This window comes from Equus caballus, chromosome 8 (genome assembly GCF_041296265.1).
Source record: "Equus caballus isolate H_3958 breed thoroughbred chromosome 8, TB-T2T, whole genome shotgun sequence".
NCBI lineage: Eukaryota > Metazoa > Chordata > Mammalia > Perissodactyla > Equidae > Equus > Equus caballus.
Window position 1 is genome coordinate 76,439,051 of NC_091691.1, and position 19,205 is coordinate 76,458,255.

Below are 19,205 nucleotides of genomic sequence, written 5' to 3' on the forward strand. Positions count from 1 at the left end.
AAATGTTCCATTAGAACTTTTCACAAAAGGCAGAAAAAGAGTAGAAGACAAAAATAGGAAGAAAAACAAGGGCAATGAGGGGCTGGCCTCGTGGCCGCATGGTTAAATTCACGCGCTCCGCTTCGGACGCCCAGGGTTTCACCGGTTTGGATCCTGGGTGCTGACATGGCACTGTTCCTCAGGCCATGCTGAGGCAGCATCCCACATGCCACAACTAGAAGGACCCACAATGAAAATATACAACTATGTTCTGGGGGGATTTGGGGAGAAAAAGCCAAAAAGAAAAAGACCAGCAAGAGTTGCTAGCTCAGGTGCCAATCTTTTTTTTAAAAAAAAAAAAGCAAGGGCAATGAATAGAATGAACTTTTCACAAAAGGCAGAAAAAGTAAAAGACAAAAATAGGAACAAAAACAAGGGCAATGAATAGAAACAGTAACATATATGGTAGGTATTAATCCAACCATATCAATAATCATTTTGAACACCAACGGTCTAAATACACCAATTAAAACACAGTATCAGAGTGGATCAAAAAACAAAACCCATCTATATGTTGTCTATAAGAAACTGACTTTAAATATAAAGACATATATAGATAAAAGTAGAGAGATGGATATACCACTCTAACACTACTCAAAAGAAAGCAGGAGTAGCTTTATTAATTTTAGACACAGTCAACTTCAGAGAAAGGAACGTTATCATGGATAAAGAAGAGCATTACATAATGATAAAGGAGACAATGCTCCAAGACATAACAATCCTTAATGTGTATCCACCTAACAACAGTGTCAAAACATACAAGGCAGAAACCAACAGAACTGCAAGGAGAAAGAAATGAATTCACTAACACAGCTGGAGATTTGAACACCCCTCTATCAGAAATGGTCAGATCAGCAGGCACAAAAGCTAAGGACAGAGTTGATCTCAATACCACCTTCAGTCGACTGCACACAACTGACATCTATAGACTATCGCAGCCAACAACAGCAGGATACTCTTTCTTCTCAAGCTCACATGGAATATTCACCAAGATAGACCACATTCTAGGCCATAAAAGACAGCTTAAATTTAAAAGAAGAGAAATCATAAAATGCTTTGAGCACTCGAAACCAGTAAGCTAGAGAAACAAACTAGATAACCCCATGAAGAAATATTCAGACCAATGCAGGGTATAGGACCTTGCACAGAACAACATCCTGGGTTCATCAAAAAGTCACCATCAGAAAATACAACTTCTATTAAAAAAGAGTTTTGGCAAGCAAGCAAAAACGATTCCATCTTACGGCTCCATTTGTATAACACTCCAGATGACAGAACTGCAGTGAAGAACAGACAGTGGTTGCAGAGCGCGGAGGGTCAGGGAGCAGGAGGGGACTGTAACAGGGCAGCCTGAGGCAGCGCACTGTGGGAACGGGAAAGTTCTGTATCTTGACTGTGACGGTGGTTACATGAATCGATACATGTGATAAAATTTCACAGAACTATACACACAAAAGAAAAAAAACAAGTGCATATAAAAACTGGCGAAACCCAAGCACAGTGTGCAGTCTGTCATGTTGTGCCAATACCAGCGTGCTGGTTGTGATCACGTACTATGGTCATATCAACCTTGGGGGAAGCTGGGCAAAAGGTACACGGGTCTTCTCTGCACGGTTTTTGCAACTTCTTATGAGTCTAATTGTTTCAAAATAAAAAGTTTTTTTAAATCAACTAAAAAAATTCAAACGCAAAAATCTAACCTACGTGTCCAAGAAAAGTGCCAACAAATTAGACTAACAGATCATTTCTGTCACAACCTAACTTTATTTTTGCATATTAAATTACTGCATCACGTATATTACCACATAATGAAATAACAGGATCTCACAGTTATTTGACTTGCTGTCTTGGAATGCTCTCTTAGACTAGTTTCCCCAACTTGCCCCAAGTAAATCCTTCCTTTCATGTCTATTCAAAACTGAGCTTTTTCAATAAAAGCAAAGTCAGTCATGTGTTTGGGTCCTGGCAGGATTCCACATTAACTTCATGACTCTGGGGAGCATACAGCAGATTTTGTCCTCTACCACCTCCTTAAGGCATGCTATTTCCGTTTTATCAAACCTTTGAAATTCTTTTGTTTAACAATCCTTGTGACTCCTAAATAGGCCTCGACGAAATATATTTTTTTAAAGAAACAAAAAGACCTCCACAATCTGTTTATAGTCCTCTATTAATCTGGTGACTCACGCTAATTAGCAGGAGGCATTGTGGGCCTAACAGGAGTTCACTGGATAAACACCGAAGTGTGTGAATCAAAATGGGTTGGTTGAGAGTGTGGGTTTACTGGCATGAGCAATTTAGTTGTGTGTTCCCCACCTCTGCCACAGACTCAACTTCCCTTTCCTATGCTTCATTAAAATTAAAAGGATAAAAATTACACCAGAGAAAAAGAAATGAGAATCAGAGCAATTTGTTCTCAATTAAATAGATAAGTATTTTACTTTTCTTGTGGTAACTTAAAAGCAATCAATTACAACAATTTACATTGGGAGTTTAATCAGGTACACAAATGCTGAATTTTCAAAAGAACAAAATTCCACCCCATCGCTCCTAGATAAGGAGAAACAATAACAAAGAGAAACAATATTATTATAGACCCTACTAATGAAAATTTAAGTCAGACTTCATTTTTTATTTGCATTTTATTTTTTGAATCAGTAACGCACATGGTAAGAATACAAATGATTCAAAAGGTATACAGTAAAAAGTCTCTCTCCCATCCCATCTCCTAACCGCCTAGTTTCTCAACTCAGAAAAAATATTACCAGTTTCTTGGGTATCATTCCACAGATATTTTATGTATATATAAACATATTTTCTCCTTTTAAACCAAACCATAGTGAACTATATATGTGTCTTTACTTTGCTTTTCCCAAACATATTAAAAATCATTACATATCGGCACACAAAGCACTTCCTCATTCATTTTTACAACTCTACAACATTCCAGTTTTTAATTTAATAAATTCTGTATTGATAGACATTTAAGCAGTTTATGGTCTTTTACTGTTATAAATCATTCTCCAATAAATATCCTGGCATATAAGATACCTCACACATGTATGAGTAAATAGGTACAATAAATCCAGAGAAACAGAACTGCTAGGTCAAAGATTATGTGCATTTCTAATGTTGATAGATACTGCTGAAGGGTAGCAAAATGAGCAGCCTCAAAATATGCCTCTTGGGCATTTTGATTATTTGGGGCTGCAAGCACTTGAAAAACAGCAAAAGCAGAGAGAGAGGCTTTCTCTGAACTCCCCTTATCTGCCTAAAGACAGATCCTCCAAAAGGAACTCAATTGTGGTATATGCTCTCCTCCGGAGTTTCATCAACCAGAGAAGACTGACTCTTCTCACAGGAGAGGAAACTGGAAGCTGACAACACACTCAGACAAACTTTGTCACAAACTATTGCACCTCCCATCTATTCTTCCAAGGGTCCATTCACCTTTCTCAAAAATCATTTACTCTCCCCTAGGAGGCCCACATCCCCCTTTCCCTTTTAAGGTGGTATTTAAGTCTGAATTCTCAGCCACTGTAGGAAGCTATTCATTTTTCCCACGCATACATGAGGTTACATGTTAATAAACTTCTCTTTTTCTCCTGTTCATCTGTCTTTTATTATAGGGGTCTCAGCTAAGAGCTCAGAAGGGTAGAGGGGAAATTATTTGTCCTCCCCTACAAAGTCTAGCTGCCTTCTTTAGAGGGTGCCAACTTGCACTCCCTTCAGCAATGCCTGTTTCTCTACCCTACAGCCACCACTGTTTAATCAAACTGCTTGATCCTTGCCAAGTGATATGTGAAAACAGTTTTTCAATACGGTTTTAATTTGCATTTCTCTTGCTGTGAACGAGGCCATTACCTATTCCTATCCTTTGCCTTTTTTCTATTGACTTATAGAAAGTAAATTTTATTTTCAAAACTGCTAGGATAGACCACAAAGTATTATAATAAGTGCACAATTGAGGACCACTACGAAACCTTTCTAAAACAACCATATGAATAAAGCCTGCAAGCTTATCAAGAGAGATGGAACAGAATATTAACAAGGAAAACCAAGACAGTCAATTGAGTGCAAAATGCAATGCCTCTCTCCTCGCTTTTCCTCCCCAAACCCTAGAAATAATGCAAAAAAAATTTGTCAGTAATAACACAGCCATGCTCAAGAATTCATGGGAGACCAGATGCTGCGAGGAATCCTCACAAAATGGAAAACAGCTGGAGGTGGACTGAGACGGGAAATGACATCCCAGCGCAGGCCAAGAGTACTCAAGCAAGGGCACCAAGAGTATGAACAGCAACTGCAGTCCAAAGGCAGAAGCCAGAAAAAGGCCAGACCCCGGGGTGACTAACAGCTGCGACCAGGACACCCTGCCCAGTCACCCCCAATCAAGCCCTCACTCCCTTAGGCGGCACCAACAGGGTACTAACTGCTGAGAACAGGGACTGAAGGCAGTGCCGGAGGCAGCTGGAATGCCCAGGAGGAATAAGTTCAGCGAAGGGAAGACCAGCCACGGTGTACTACCAGAAAGTTCCACAGGCTCCCCACCCTCACACAAAGCCCAGGAGAAAATGGAGGCCCAACGGCATCTCCTCTGCAATGATTCATGCCAAGGATTCCAAACACACACACACACACCACCCCACACACCCACCTGCACCCAATTTATTGAAACTCCCAGGACCGTTATCACTGAAAATCAGAATAAAATGGAACTTGAAAAGCTCACTATCCCATCACCTCACCTCCTAAGAGTCCCCTGCTTTTCCCTGGCCGTGCATCAAAGACTGCCTGGGCTTTCAGCTCTTCTTTCCCTCAGTTTGTCAGTAACTGAGCCGATCTCCTGGTTTCACTAGCGGTTTCCACGATACGACTTTCAAATATCTCCTAGTCCCAACCTCTGACCAGAATGCCAGTTCTATCTATAGCCCTAAAATATTTCAGTTTTTTTTAACTCAAGGATAATATATATATAATTATATTATATATATAATTAGTAATTTTGTGGATAACAAGGCTCCTTACAGAAGTCTGTACTAGAAAGGAAAAGTGTGCTACTGCTGATGCTTTTAGTAGTAAACCTTTCAAAGGACCCACCCTTAACGCAGTATAGTCAAGACCTCAATCCTGTGTGCACAACTGATCCCATCCTCCCTCCCAAATCCAGTTTCCTTCTCAACGTCCCACCACTCCCCTAGAGTTCCCATTAGGTTAAAACTACCTGGAAATGTTATTTTTCTGTAGTATATACGACATATCTCCAGAGGTCGATTATTCCTGAGAGGCATGAATCAGGCCTTACATTTCTTCCATATCCCTGATTAACCTCCAGCACACTGCTTAAGACAACTTACTCAAAAAACTACTTGTTGAAATAGCCAAGGTCCCACAGCTAGTGGATATATGAAAAGATCTTCAGTATAAACTAGGAATAAAATATGCTAATTAAAACACTAAGGTATCATTTTCACCCATCAGACTAGTGAAGGGTAAAAAAAAAACCTTGTTAGCAGTGTGAGGGTAATAAGAAAAGAGGTACCCCCACCATTACTTGTAGATATCTGGCAATACCTATCAAAATTTTAGGTGCGCATACTCCTTCTGCCAACAATTTTGCTTTCAGAAATTAACTCACAGGTAAACTCAAACAAGCTGACAAGCTCTATGCATACAGATGTTAATGTCATCATTGTTTGGAATAGCAAATACACAATATAACCGAAATGATCATCATCTGGGGATTAACTACAGTATGGAATAAGCATACAATGGAATACTACGCAGCCACTGAAAAGAATCAGATAGATCTTGTGTGTTAATATGTAAAGATATTCTAAATACTTCAAGCAAAAACAAAGTCACAGAACAGCACATATAGTAGGATCCCATTAGTCTAAACAAACATGTAAATTTCTATAGACAATTTCTGGAAGGAAACATAAGCAATGGTTCAAGACTGGTGACCTCTGAAGAATGGGACTGGAAATACAGAGCGAAGGGATTTTCACTTTATGTCCTCCTGTCCTGCTTGATTAAATTATAACATGTTTATGGTTAAAAAAATAAAGTGAAAAAGAAAACTGTTAGGGGCCAGCCCCATGGCCGAGAGGTTAAGTTTGTGCGCTCCACTTCAGCGACCCAGGGTTTCCCTGGTTCGCATCCTGGGCGTGGACATGGCACCGCTCGTCAGGCCATGCTGAGGCGGCATCCCACATGCCACAACTGGAAGGACTCACAACTAAAAATATACATCTATGTACTGGGGGGCTTTGGGAGAAAAACGAAAAATAAATAAATAAATAAAAATAAAACTGTTAAATAAATGGATTGTTCCCTCTTTACATGCTCTCCTTCAGGAAGGATCTGAACATGCTTCTGGCTTGTGCTTTAACCTTTACGTGAGTGACCCCAGAACTAACATTTCATCTTGACTTTTCAGTCAAAATCCAAGCACAAATCTTTACTTCATGGACATTTCAACTTGATGTCTTTCTATCATCATAAATGTTTAAACAGAATTTAACATTTGCCCCCCAACACAAGCAACCCCTCCAAAAGTCACTATTTCTATCGAGCAGCAGCAGTAGCAGCATTCTTGCCTCAAGTTATCTCACGTAACCAAGCATTCATTTCACAAATACCTATGACACACTCACTATAAATGCTAAGTGCTATGATGGACACTGAGAATGCAGAAATGAATAAAACCAGGTCCCTGCCATTAATGAACTCAAAGCCTAGTGAGAAAGACAAACACGTTAATAAATTACTATAACACATATGCTAAGTATTACAACAAGAAGCTATGGAAATAGGAAGGAGCACTTGAGGCAGAGAGAATAGTGTGTGCAATGGCAATTTTAAATAGCCAATTTACTTATACTATCTATATGTAAGAAACTAGTCTAAATGCTTTACAATTAGTGAGTCATTTAGTCCCCATTAACAACCCTAAGAGGTGGGCACAATCTTCTCATTTTACAGATGGAGAAACTAAGGCACAGACGGGTTAAGCAACTTGCCCAAGGTCCCAGAGATAATTAGTGGCAAAGCCAGAGTGTGAACCTGGACAATCTAATTCCAGAGTCCCTGGTCTCTACCTTTGCTAGGGTAAAGGCAATGACATCAACAAGTCTTGTGGGTTCTTCTATAGCATCCACAATTCTACATGTCATCTTTTAAATCCACCTCTTCCTTTACATTGCCATCGCCTCCCTGCTAGACCAGGCTTCTATAATCCCACACGACTTAGAGCAACAATATCCTGATTCTTTGCTTCCAATCTCTCCACTTCGATTCACTTCGCACACTCCACTATTCTATTAATCCTTAATAAACAGGAAATTCAGTCCAGCATCACAATTAAGATCAAAGATTCCAGGGTGAGAAAGATCCTGCTAACTCTGCATAGAGTTAGTTTGAATCTCCATTTCACCATTTACAAAATGCCACTGCATGACGGGAAAAACAAGAATACCTACAACCCCTAAGATTTTCTGAGGATGAAGCAAGATGATGCACGCAGAGCACTCAGTGAAGGACCTGGCACAGAGGATGCTTAGCCAAATAAAAGGCCAAATATAACTTATTTTTAATACTAGTAAAATTACCACTTCCCTCATTTCATTCACCAGCTCAAAAACACTCAATGATCCTTCAGTACCTGAAAAACAGAATACTGACATTCAAGACCCTTCACAATCTGAAAGCTCACTTTCCAACTTTATTTCCAACTACCCTCCAAACCAGTGGTTCTCAAACTTAAATGTACACAAAACACACCTGAAGACCACATGCCTGGGTCCCAAAGACTCGGAATGTCAGGGTAGGGCCCAGGCATCTGCATTTTGTAAGAAGCATTCACTGTGATTTTGATAAAAGTAATCTGTAAACTCCAATTTGCAAATAAGTACCATAACAAAGTAGAGGTAAGCTGTCTTCTCAACATCTAGCACGCTCATCCATGCCTCTGCTCCTGCCATTCACACCACATCTGTCCCCCAGCCCCGTAAACCCTATTCACTAAGCATAGAACATCTCTCTCTTTTCTCACCAATCCTAGGTGTAATCATCTCTACCACTCATTTGGAATTTAACTACCCTTTCAATAACACCTTGTTTTGCTATCTCTTATACTGCTATTTTACTTTTCAGATATTTCCCTAAGCCAATTTTACCATCACAGGCAAAAAGAATACTTTGAACAAGAAATGGTATGTTTAGTATTTTGTACTTAATTTGTGAAATATTTGACTACACACATAAAATTAAATCTCTTTTATGTGTACTGACTCACTGTCTCCTGATTTAATGTGCCTTAAATGGAAAATAAATATTAGTGGATCTGAAAATCCATGATAACCAATTCTGTCCTAACACCCTCAAAATATGCAAATGATACCTTAGTGCACTCTGTCTCAACTCAGGTTGAGAATCCATAAATCATAAGCTATATTCCAGAATCACCTGTTTCCTGAAAAAGGAAAAACAAATACGTGTGTGTGTGTGTGTGTATGCCCTACTTGTACTCAAGAGACTTTAAATCAAAATCTCATCAGTGAAACAGGAGACCAGAGAAATAGTGGGCAATGGTCACGAGACAAAGGGCAAGCTAAACGCCACAGGTGCCATTAGTTTACCAAGTAATGGAACATTCTCTAAAATGTTACTATGTTCCAAGTGCTATATTGGGTACAGTGGGGTATTCCACTCCAGTGCAATGAGAGTAATGAAAATAAATAGATAAACAAATAGATATGTAATAGATAAATAAATAAATAGACAGATAAATAAACAGATACAAGCCCACAAAGATCAGATCAGAGGAGGTGTGGAAGATGGACAGGAGACAGAGTGGTAGTAACTGAATGGGCAGAGCTGAGGAAGCCTCAACGTAAGTGCCTGCCAAGGGGATGCTGACAAGAAGCAAGCCAATCCACCCCTGGAACCCTGGGAAGGTGAAAGAGCTGGAGAAAAGCAGCATGGGAGACAGGCAAAGGTGCAGGGCTAAGTCTGTGGGTCTTCCCTCCCTAGGAGGAGACTACGAGTGTGCTCTCTGGAAAAATTCACTAGAAGGACTCCGAACTCCAGAGCCACGGCTGGGAAGGGTAATGAGGAGGAGGATGAAAACAGATGAATGCAGTTAAAGCCTGCTTGCTCCACAGTCACACAGGGTTTCCCAGCCTCCAAGGTAGGAGAGTGGAGGATTCTTCTCAAGAGAAACGAAGGAGGACCCAGGGAAGAGATACAGACGTTTGGGATTCCCCCCATTTAAAAAGCTGGCTTGCCACCTACAGCAATGCCCTCAACTCAACAAAAGCCACTCACACAAACAGCTTCCAGTCAATTTTGGGGGTCTCAATCTTAGCAAGAATGAACAACTAAAAATGATCAGACTTGTGAGGAAAGCCTCCAACATGAAACAAAGAAACCAAAATAAACCAAAGGAATCAGAAAACAGATGATTCAGGGAGAAGAAAAAATCAAAAATGACAGTTAATATCCTCAGAGAGATAATAATGAAAATAACAATAAGTGCAAAACATTTATGTAGCATCCATCATGCCCCCAGGTACTACTCAAAGCGCTTTACACATATTGGCTCATTTAATCCTCACCACCACCTATGAGGTAGCACTTCCGTTACTCTCACCACCTAGATCACGGACGGGTTAGCAAATTACAAACAAAGGCCAAACCCAGCCTGCAGCCTGAAGAATGACTTTTCTGTTTTTAAATGGTTGACAAAAAAACCCAGAATATTCTGTGACGTGGAAATTATACGAAATTAAAATCTCAGTGTTGGGGCCAGCCCCATGGTCAAGTGGTTGGGTTCGCACACTCTGCTTCAGCGGCCCAGGGTTTCGCCAGTTTGAATCCTGAGCTCAGACATGGCACCACTCATGAGGCCATGCTCAGGCGGCATCCCACATGCCACAACTAAAAGGACTCACAACTGAAAATACACAACTATGTACCGGGGGGCTGTGAGGAGAAAAAGGAAAAATAAAATCTTTAAAAAAAAAACCTCAGCCTCCATAAAGTAAGTTTATTAGAACACTGTCATGCTCATTTGTTTACATATTGTCTAAAGCTGCTTTCGTAATTGAGTAGTTACTACAGAGACCGTATGTGGTGCTCTTATCCCTTTATACCACTACTCAGCACACCGCAAATCAAAATGACACAGTTAAAAGTCAGCATTTCCAGTGTCCTGCATAGTGCTATACTGTGACATTTTTTAAATTATCACCAGTGGATTATCTGTCATATCAAAAGAAGAAAGTAGACTCTGATGTCACACTTTTAAGTCACAGTGGAGTTAGATGTTTTTTATCTAATTAGATGTCATTTTTTTGTTTAATTTTTAATTTTTTTTGAGAAAGAGCCCTGAGCTAATATCTGCCATCAATCCTCCTCTTTTTGCTGAGGAAGCCTGGCCCTGAACTAACATCCGTGCCCATCTTCCTCTACCTTATAGGTGGGACGCCTGCCACAGCTTGGCTTGACAAGTGGTGCACAGGTCCACACCCAGGATCCAAACCGGCAAAACCCGGGCTGCCAGAGGGGAACGTTGCAAACTTAACCACTGCACCATCTGGCCGGCCATTATGTTTATTATGTAATAGCACTGTAGCTGTGCCAGAAGAACACCATACAGGAAGTCGTTAACAGCTAAGCACTCATTACAACGGCCCAGCATACCCTACCACACAGCACTAACTCTCAGTTCACGACAGCAACGATCAGGAAAATTAGAAAACTTAAAACAAGCCATTTCATCACAGCAGAATGTCTTCCTGGAAATAAAAATGAAAAACGAGGCTGCAACCAAAGTTTCCAAATGGTTCACCTGTTAACCAAGAAAGCAAAGTCATTTACCAATCATGAGTTAAACTGTGTTTGATTACAGCAGCCAAAGAAATGTGTCCAGAGAAAATAAACATCTTTAAGACTTTTCTCTCTCTCAATGAAAAGACTTGCTCAAAGAACAGTCTGTATGGAACAATTACAGCTATAAATATTTTCCAAAAAAGGTGAGAAAAATACTAATTCAGGACAACCTGAAGCGGAACCTGCTATGATGTATAACTCACTGATTGTGGTAAAAATATGTGTGAAGCAGAAAAAAGCTTAGCTGGACAAACCTACAAACCTTGTGAAAATGCAAGGCGTTTAAAGCCTATTCATTATTGTTTGATCAATCAGCATAAAATATTTGAATCTATCACGTGTTGTGGAACCAGTTACAAAGGTTAACTTAATTCGTTCTCATGAACTTAACCATCATCAGTTCCATGTAATTTTGATCAGAAATACAAGCTGAATATTCTGATATGTCCTACTACACAGTAAAATGGCTGAGCAGTGGTATAGTTTCATTGAAATTTTTCAAGCTCAGAGTTGAGAGTGAAATTTTTCTAAACAAGAATCTCCTTCGATCACTACTATTCAATAGTGAAGGACTTTGGAAATTCATTGCTGCAGATTCAATATTTCTCAATGAATTCAACCTAAAATTAGAAGTCCAACACACCTACATGCAAAACCTATACTGAGATAAAGTCATTTCAAGGCCAGCTGACATTGTTTGAATTACAAGTGATGTCAAGCTGCTTTATCCACTTCCTACGCTGTCAAAAATTAAAACAAGATGCAAGATCTCCAATCACACACAGATATGCCATAGACATATTTCCCAAAATCAAACTACAATTCTAGCAGCATTCCGCAGACCGCAATACAAAAGTACTTGCCACATTTCAAAAACCATTCAACTGTGCAACAAGGAGCTTCCCTGTAACCCTCAATTGGAAGTGATTAGCCTGCAATGCAACGATTTAGGAAAAGGTAAATATCAAGAAAAGAATCTGGGGCCGGCCCCATGGACAAATGGTTAAGTTCGCGCGCTCTGCTTCAGCGGCCCAGGTTTCGCTGGTTCAGGTCCTGGGCACAGACATGGCACCGCTCATCAGGCCACGCTGAGACAGCATCCCACATGCCACAACTACAAGGACCCACAACTAAAAATATACAACTATGTACCAGGGGAGATTTGGGGAGAAAAAGGAAAACTAAAATCTTAAAAAAAAAAAAAAAAAGAAAGAAAAGAATCTAACAGAATTCTACAGATGCCTTCCAAGCAATAAGTATGCTCTACTAAAACCATATGTTCACGGACTGATGTTAGTATTTGGCGGTACATATCTGTATAAGAAGACATTCTCAAAGATGAAGTACATAAAATCTCATTAAAAATCGGCATTAAATGTGAACATTTGTAATCAATTTTGATAATAGGGAACAATATCTTTAAACCCCAATTAAGTAAAATGTGAGCTCCTCTTTATTACAAAAAAATTCTTCTCAACCATTATGAGTATTGTATTTTGAATTTCATCAATAAAAAATCTTCTGGAAATTTTTTCTCTCCTGTTATATAAGTACCTACATAACATCCTCCATTTCGCCTCTTGGCCCACAAAGCCTAAAATACTTACCATCTGGGCCTTCACATAAAATGTCTTCCAACTCAGCCTAGAAGAATAAACTGAGGCAATGAAAAGTTAAGTGACTTGCCCAAGATTATAGAGATGATGACACACCATGTTTCAAACCCAGGCAGGCTGGGTGCAGCAACCACGCTCTTAACCACTTACCACATTGCTTCCATGAACCAAGAACAAGATGTCACAAAAAAGGAAATAATGAAACAACAAGGAAAGACACTTGAAATTAAAACTAGGATAAAAAAATTCAACAGAAAGGAGAGAAGATAAGATCAAGGAAACTCCCATAATAAAGAACAAGAAGAAAATGGAAAACAGGAGACAGAAAAGTAGAAAATCAGAAGACCCTTCCAGAAAGTCTTCATATGGAATATCAGAAGACCTTTCTAGAAGGTCTTCTTATACCAATAACAGGAGTTTCATAATGAAAGCACAAACACCACACTGTCAAGTCAGGAACTGGGAAGGGTCTGAGAGTTACCTCACCTGCATGCTAACAGAGACATGAGGCCTCTGGGACAAGGAGAAAAAACAGCTCACTGCTCACAGTAACAGCAGTAGCCAGAGTAACATCTTGCATCAGTTTCCTGGGCCCCAATCCCCACAGGTCTTTCTAAGTATTTGGTAAAAATTAGCAACACGCTCATGGAAAAATAACGGCGGGGGGAAGAGGGGGGAAGCTGGGAAACAAAACAAGGTCAACTACTCAGCTCAGCCTGAGCACTATTTACATGGTCCAAATGGAAAACACTGAGCACTCAATCAACCACGAGCTCTTCTATAGCTGCACTGGAAGGGCTGGAAGAGGGGGAGGAGGAGGAAGAGTACTCCATCTACCATAACAAGGAGTCAACAGGTGTTATCCAAAACGATAAAACACAAATATTCACTTAGATATTATTTATAAACACAGTTAAAAGTAGGTGGAGGGGAGGGGAGGGGAAAATGAGAGATGAGGCTCACATGTGAGGGGATGGACTATAATTAGTTTTTGGGTGGTGAACATGATGTAATCTACACAGAATTCGAAATATATTACCATGTACATCTGAAAGCTATATAATGTTATAATCCAATGTTACTGCAATTAAAAAAAAATTTTTTTTAATAAAATTTTAAAAAGTAGGTGCCTCTGGGGACCAGAGTTAAAAGAGAGGATGGGTAAGGCAGAGCACTGCTGATTCTCTGTAATACGCGTTTGAGTATTACTTATCTTTTCTAACAACATACAAGTATCGCTTCAAGTAGAACTCACTTTTAAATAAACTGGAGAGTGCTTTACTATTTCACAATCATTGATTCATATAAATAACTCAATGTGCAATTACCAAAGAAAGGTGCAAGGCTGAAAGGAAGCTAGCCATACCCAAGCTACATCACAGTATGCTTATGTAAATACAAGGAGTTCGTCAATACTTCCTCGGTGTCCACTATGTGGCCAGCACGTCGCTAAGTGCCAAAGTTAAAAGGGTTGAAGAATGGAATTTACTTACAGTAGAGTAAGAGATACAGATAAGTCAACATGAAATTAAAATATGGCAACTATTCAAGACTCAGTGAAAGAGGTCATGCCCTAAAAGTTAAGACCTGAAGGGTGAGACAGATTGGCCTGCTTAGGTGTGGGGTTCAGAAAATTTTCAAAGCAAAGAGAACAGCATGCATGAAGGCCTAGAATTAAGACAAAAACAGGCAGGACCCATTCAAGGAACTGAAAGAAGTTCAATATGGCTGGAGTAGGGACAGAATCAAAGTGGGAGCAAAAAAGGCCAGAAAGCAAGCTGATGCTTGATGCTTTATGGGGAGGCCTCTAAGGGGCATGTCTTCCACTTTACCCACTGTGACTGTAGAACTGCATTCAGCCCGAAGTCTTCTAGATGAGTGAACTCTTCCCCAAACATTGGTGATTTCAAACATCTACATCCAGTACACAACAGTCTAGTGGGTGCCAGACCATTTACCTGACTACATGCCATACATCATCATCGCGTGTCCCAATGACACCTCAAACTCAACACGGCCAATACCAAACTTTATAGTCTCCCCTCGGCCCTTCTCCAATTTCTACCTTTTTTACACCATCCACTCAGATATCCACGTTCAGAAACCCGAGAGAGGAGAAGGAAAAACAGCTAGTATTTAGAGTGTATATATTGCCAGATGCATAAAAAGTATTCTCATTTAATTCTAACAAGTACATAAATATTAGCTCTATTTTACAGAGGAGAAAACTGAAGCTCAAAAAGTTTGAGTAACATGCCAAAGCACATAAGTAACAAAACCAGGATTCACAACTAGAGTTCTAGGAGGCGTGTATGTTAGTCTGGAGTCCACAGGCAGACACACTAATTATGAAGTACAGTAGAAAATGCCAATTGCCTACTCCAGTCCCCAGTTGCCGGCCCCTTTAGTAACAGAACTCCAATTTTTGGCTGAGCATGTTGCTGCCTGTCCAGTTATAAGATACATTTCCCAACCTCTCTTGCAGCCAGCATAGTCATATGACTAAGTTCTGATTAACACTGAATTACAGCCACTTCTTGGTCCCTTCCTCCATCCTGCTGCTTGGGACATGGATATTAGCTAGAACTCCAGCAGCCATCCTATAACCCAGAAATCAAGGGCCATACCATAGGGACAACAGAATAAGAAACTGGAAAGAGACTGGGTCTCTTATGACAGTGGAGCCACCATACCAGCCCTGAATTGTCTACCTCCAGACTTCTTTCAGATGAGAAACAAACTGATAACAGGTTTAAGCTATTATTTTTCAGGTCTCTGTTACTCACAACCAAACCTAATCCTAACTGATACAGGAGGCCTTGAAAGTATTCTAGGGGCTGGCCCCATGGCCGAGTGGTGAAGTTCGCCCAGGGTTTCCCTGGTTGGGATCCTGGGCACAGACATGGCACTGCTCATCAAGCCATGCTGAGGCAGTGTCCCACATGCCACAACTAGAAGGACCCACAACTAAAATATACAACTATGTACCGGGGGGCTTTGGGGAGAAAAAGGAAAAATAAAAAATAAAAAGAAAGTATTCTAAGAGAAACGTGGAAGGCTGTAAAGATATTTTGAAGGAAGAACTGTCGAGACTCAGTGACTGACTCAATCTAAACAAGAAACATATCATCAATCACATGACATACAAAAGATTTTTTTTGCCTAACTCTTCCAATGTCCTTATAGGAGAGTTACAGCCACTTTCAGCATCTGCACTTTTTTAAATTGAGATATATAATTGACATATAACATTAGTTTCAGGTGTATAACATAATTATTCAATATCCATACATACTGTGAAACGATCACCAAAAATTAACATCCATCGCCACATATACTTACAAATTTTTCTTACAATGAGAACTTTTAAGACCTACTCTCTTAGCAACTTTCAAATATACAATACAGTACTGTTAACTATAGTTGCCATGCTGTTCATCACATCCCCAGGACTTATTTATTTTATAACTGGAAATTTGTACCTTTTGACCACCTTCACCCATTTTGCCCACACTCCCCCCCCCAACCACCCCCGCCCCGACAGTGGGCCTGGTGTCTGCATTTTTAAAGAACATGATAACAATTAGAGAAGACATCAAAAAGTACTAACCAAAAAAAAAAAAAAAAGTACTAACCAAACTTCCTTAAAGAAATGAAAAAAAGAAAACCATTTAATAAATAAAGCCTATTTGTAAAGTTTTCTCAACCCTACTAGTTTAGGTTACTTTGTCTAGAAATAAGTAACACGAGGCTAACTTACAAACTGTTTACAAGGAGTTTAGAAGTTCAGGCACTAAGCTCCGCTAAGAACCCTCCTAGGGACAATAAGCTTAAAGGCAGGAGCAGATCTTCAACCATTCCCAAACTACTCCTTACTGATTAAGTGGGACACTAAACACACCACCACCAGAGGGCCAGGACCTTCACACCCAGAGACAGTCACGACCTTGAGAGCTAAGTCGGAAAGTGGAACCCCCTCAGGAAGCAGGGTACCAAATTAGAGGACTTCCTGAAACCCTTTCCACCTCTAAGATTCAGTCTTCTCCCTGCCCTAGGAAAGGAAGAGCAGCAACAGCCATCTTGCCCTCTGCTTTTCAGGCCCACAGCACTCACCCATGCCCAGATGGATCATAGAAGAAAGACGTGAGAACGGGCTTCAAGCTCAATCTCACAGTAGCTCATTCTACCTGAAAATTTTCTCTCACTTCAGGAGTCTTCCTGTGAAGTGGCGGGTGCCTCTATCACCCAGTGGGACAGAGTCCCTGCCCTCTCATTCTGGGCATGGGAACCATCATTGCCCCAGAGTGTCCTATGACTTCAAGCAGCAGTTGAGCATTATATACACTCTGATTACAAGCAAACAATACTCAGAAAACATGAATAAGAGAGACCAAAACAAAATACAGACAACTTTACATGATGTTACACTGCTTTTATACTTAATGACTTTCAAAGGTCTCATTTTACCAAAGCCTGCACTACAAGTGTCACAGGTATTTCCCATAAATTTGTTTATAGTCACTAAAAAGGAAAACAGAACAGTCCTCTCTAACTCTAACCATTCCCATTATCTACAAAGTGGAAGAAAACACTTACAATGCAGTTGTAGCAGCAAAGGAAATCACCTATTTTCTTAAATCTCAGCAAAATATCCCAAAACATCCTGTGGAAGGTGGAATAATAGCCCCCAAAGACATCCACATCCTAATCCACGGAGCCTGTGATTCTGTGCTACACTGCAAAACGGACTTTGCATATGTAATTAAGCTAAGGATCTTGGGGTGGGGGGAATTATCCTGAATTATCCAGATGGGTCTGATCTCATCACACGGGTCCTTACGAGTGGAGAGCTTTTCCCAGCTGTGTCAGAGATTGACTAGAGAAGAACTGTCAGAGAGACGCAATGTTGCTGGCTTTGAAGATGAAGGAAGGGAGCCACAAGCCAAGGAATGCGGCAGCCTCTAGAAGCCGGAAGAGGCAAGGAAATGGATTCTCCCCTAGAAACCTCCAGAAAGGAACACAGCTTTGCTGACACGCTGCCGTTAGGCCAGGGAGACCCATTTCGAACTTCTAAAAATACAGAACTATAAAATAATAAATGCGTTGTTTAAAGCTACTAAGTATGCTGTAATTTGTTACAGTAGTCATAGAAAACTAATACATACACACTACACAACTTCTAACAATATGTGAAATTACCTAGAGGAGAAAAGCATAATCAAATTGCCCAAATGTTTAGAGCATCAGGAGACATAATAGTTATCTGTGCATGTTGCACTATATTTCACTTCCATTTTTCTCCTGCCCTCACAAAACTCCATCCATTAAAAAGCCAGCCAGCCACAACTAGAACGCCCCACAACCAAAATATACAACTATGTACTGGGGGGATTTGGGGAGAAAACGCAGGGGAAAAAAAAGAAGACTGGCAACAGTTGTTAACTCAGGCGCCAATCTAAAAAAAAAAAAGCCAGCCAAAGTGACAATTCTTCAAACTGTTTGTACAAAGATGAACCATACTAACCGAGAAAATGGAACAGTCAGGATAACAGGGGCTACTAAAAAAGTCAGGAAGCAATTATACTATATTTTTCAGAGTCAAACATCAAAGTGTTTGCACTGCTTACTCCCCTTACATCAAATGGGTACATTTTACAAAATAAGTCCTTCTAGATATTGATGATATTAAGAGCTTACTATTAATTTTTTTTAGGTGTGATGACTGTATTGTGGATATATTAAAAAGAAAATGACTCAATCTTCTACAGACATATACTGAAATATTTACTAACAAAATGGTATGCCTAAGATCTGCTTTAAAATAATTGAGAGTGGGGACAGAAATGGATAGGGATATAAACAAAACTAAATTAGCCTGATTTACTAATTGTTGGAACTAGGTAATGGGCACATAGCAGTATATCATACTATTCCACTGTTTGAATTTTCTATATTTAAAAGGTACAAAAACAAAAGTCCTTAACCTATCTACCATAACAATATAGACTTAATACATTTAATAGTTGAATATCCTTCCTGTAACATTGCCCTGCCTCAATTCTCTGCCACTTAATCCACCTGCAACTGAGAGTTTCATCAATTATCCTTTAATCCCCACCTCATTTTGCCCTACTTACTAACCTGATGAGCTTAAGCAAGTCACCTAATCTCTAAAGGACTGGTTCTTCATCTGCAGAATGGGAATATTTATACTTGCCCAGCTTCTGTGTTGCTGGGAAGATGATATAAGAGACAAACTACAAAGCAGGATCATTCTAGAAATCTATATATTCATAAATGTCATGCTCAGCAGCAACCACTCACCTATTCGTATAGATTCTCCTCCCTTCTACCTCCAGTTCCTCTCTTGAGCCCTCAACTGATCAGGCCAAAAGCCTGGGTTCCTCTGTAAGGTTACATTCCTCTCCATGGTCTCCACTCCCCATGTTTTCGTATCTTCCAGTACAGCATCTTCTCTCTACACACTTCGCCCTGCAGCCTCCCCTCTCCCGTTTCAAGGCTCGCACTCCATCTGCCCCTCTAGGGCCCCCTTTGCTGGCCCTATTCCAAGCATGCTATCAGCTTTATCACCCCACTACCCTCAATCCCCACTACTGCCCCCAGGTCACAAACACCTGAGCTAACTTCCCACCT

The 19,205-nt window shown here is 40.2% G+C and overlaps 1 protein-coding gene across 14 annotated transcripts in view; it reads right to left on the reverse strand.

The window, feature by feature from the left end:
• Positions 1–19,205, reverse strand: part of DYM (dymeclin) — a 359,439-nt gene that overhangs the window by 338,876 nt on the left and 1,358 nt on the right. The window lies entirely within an intron of this gene.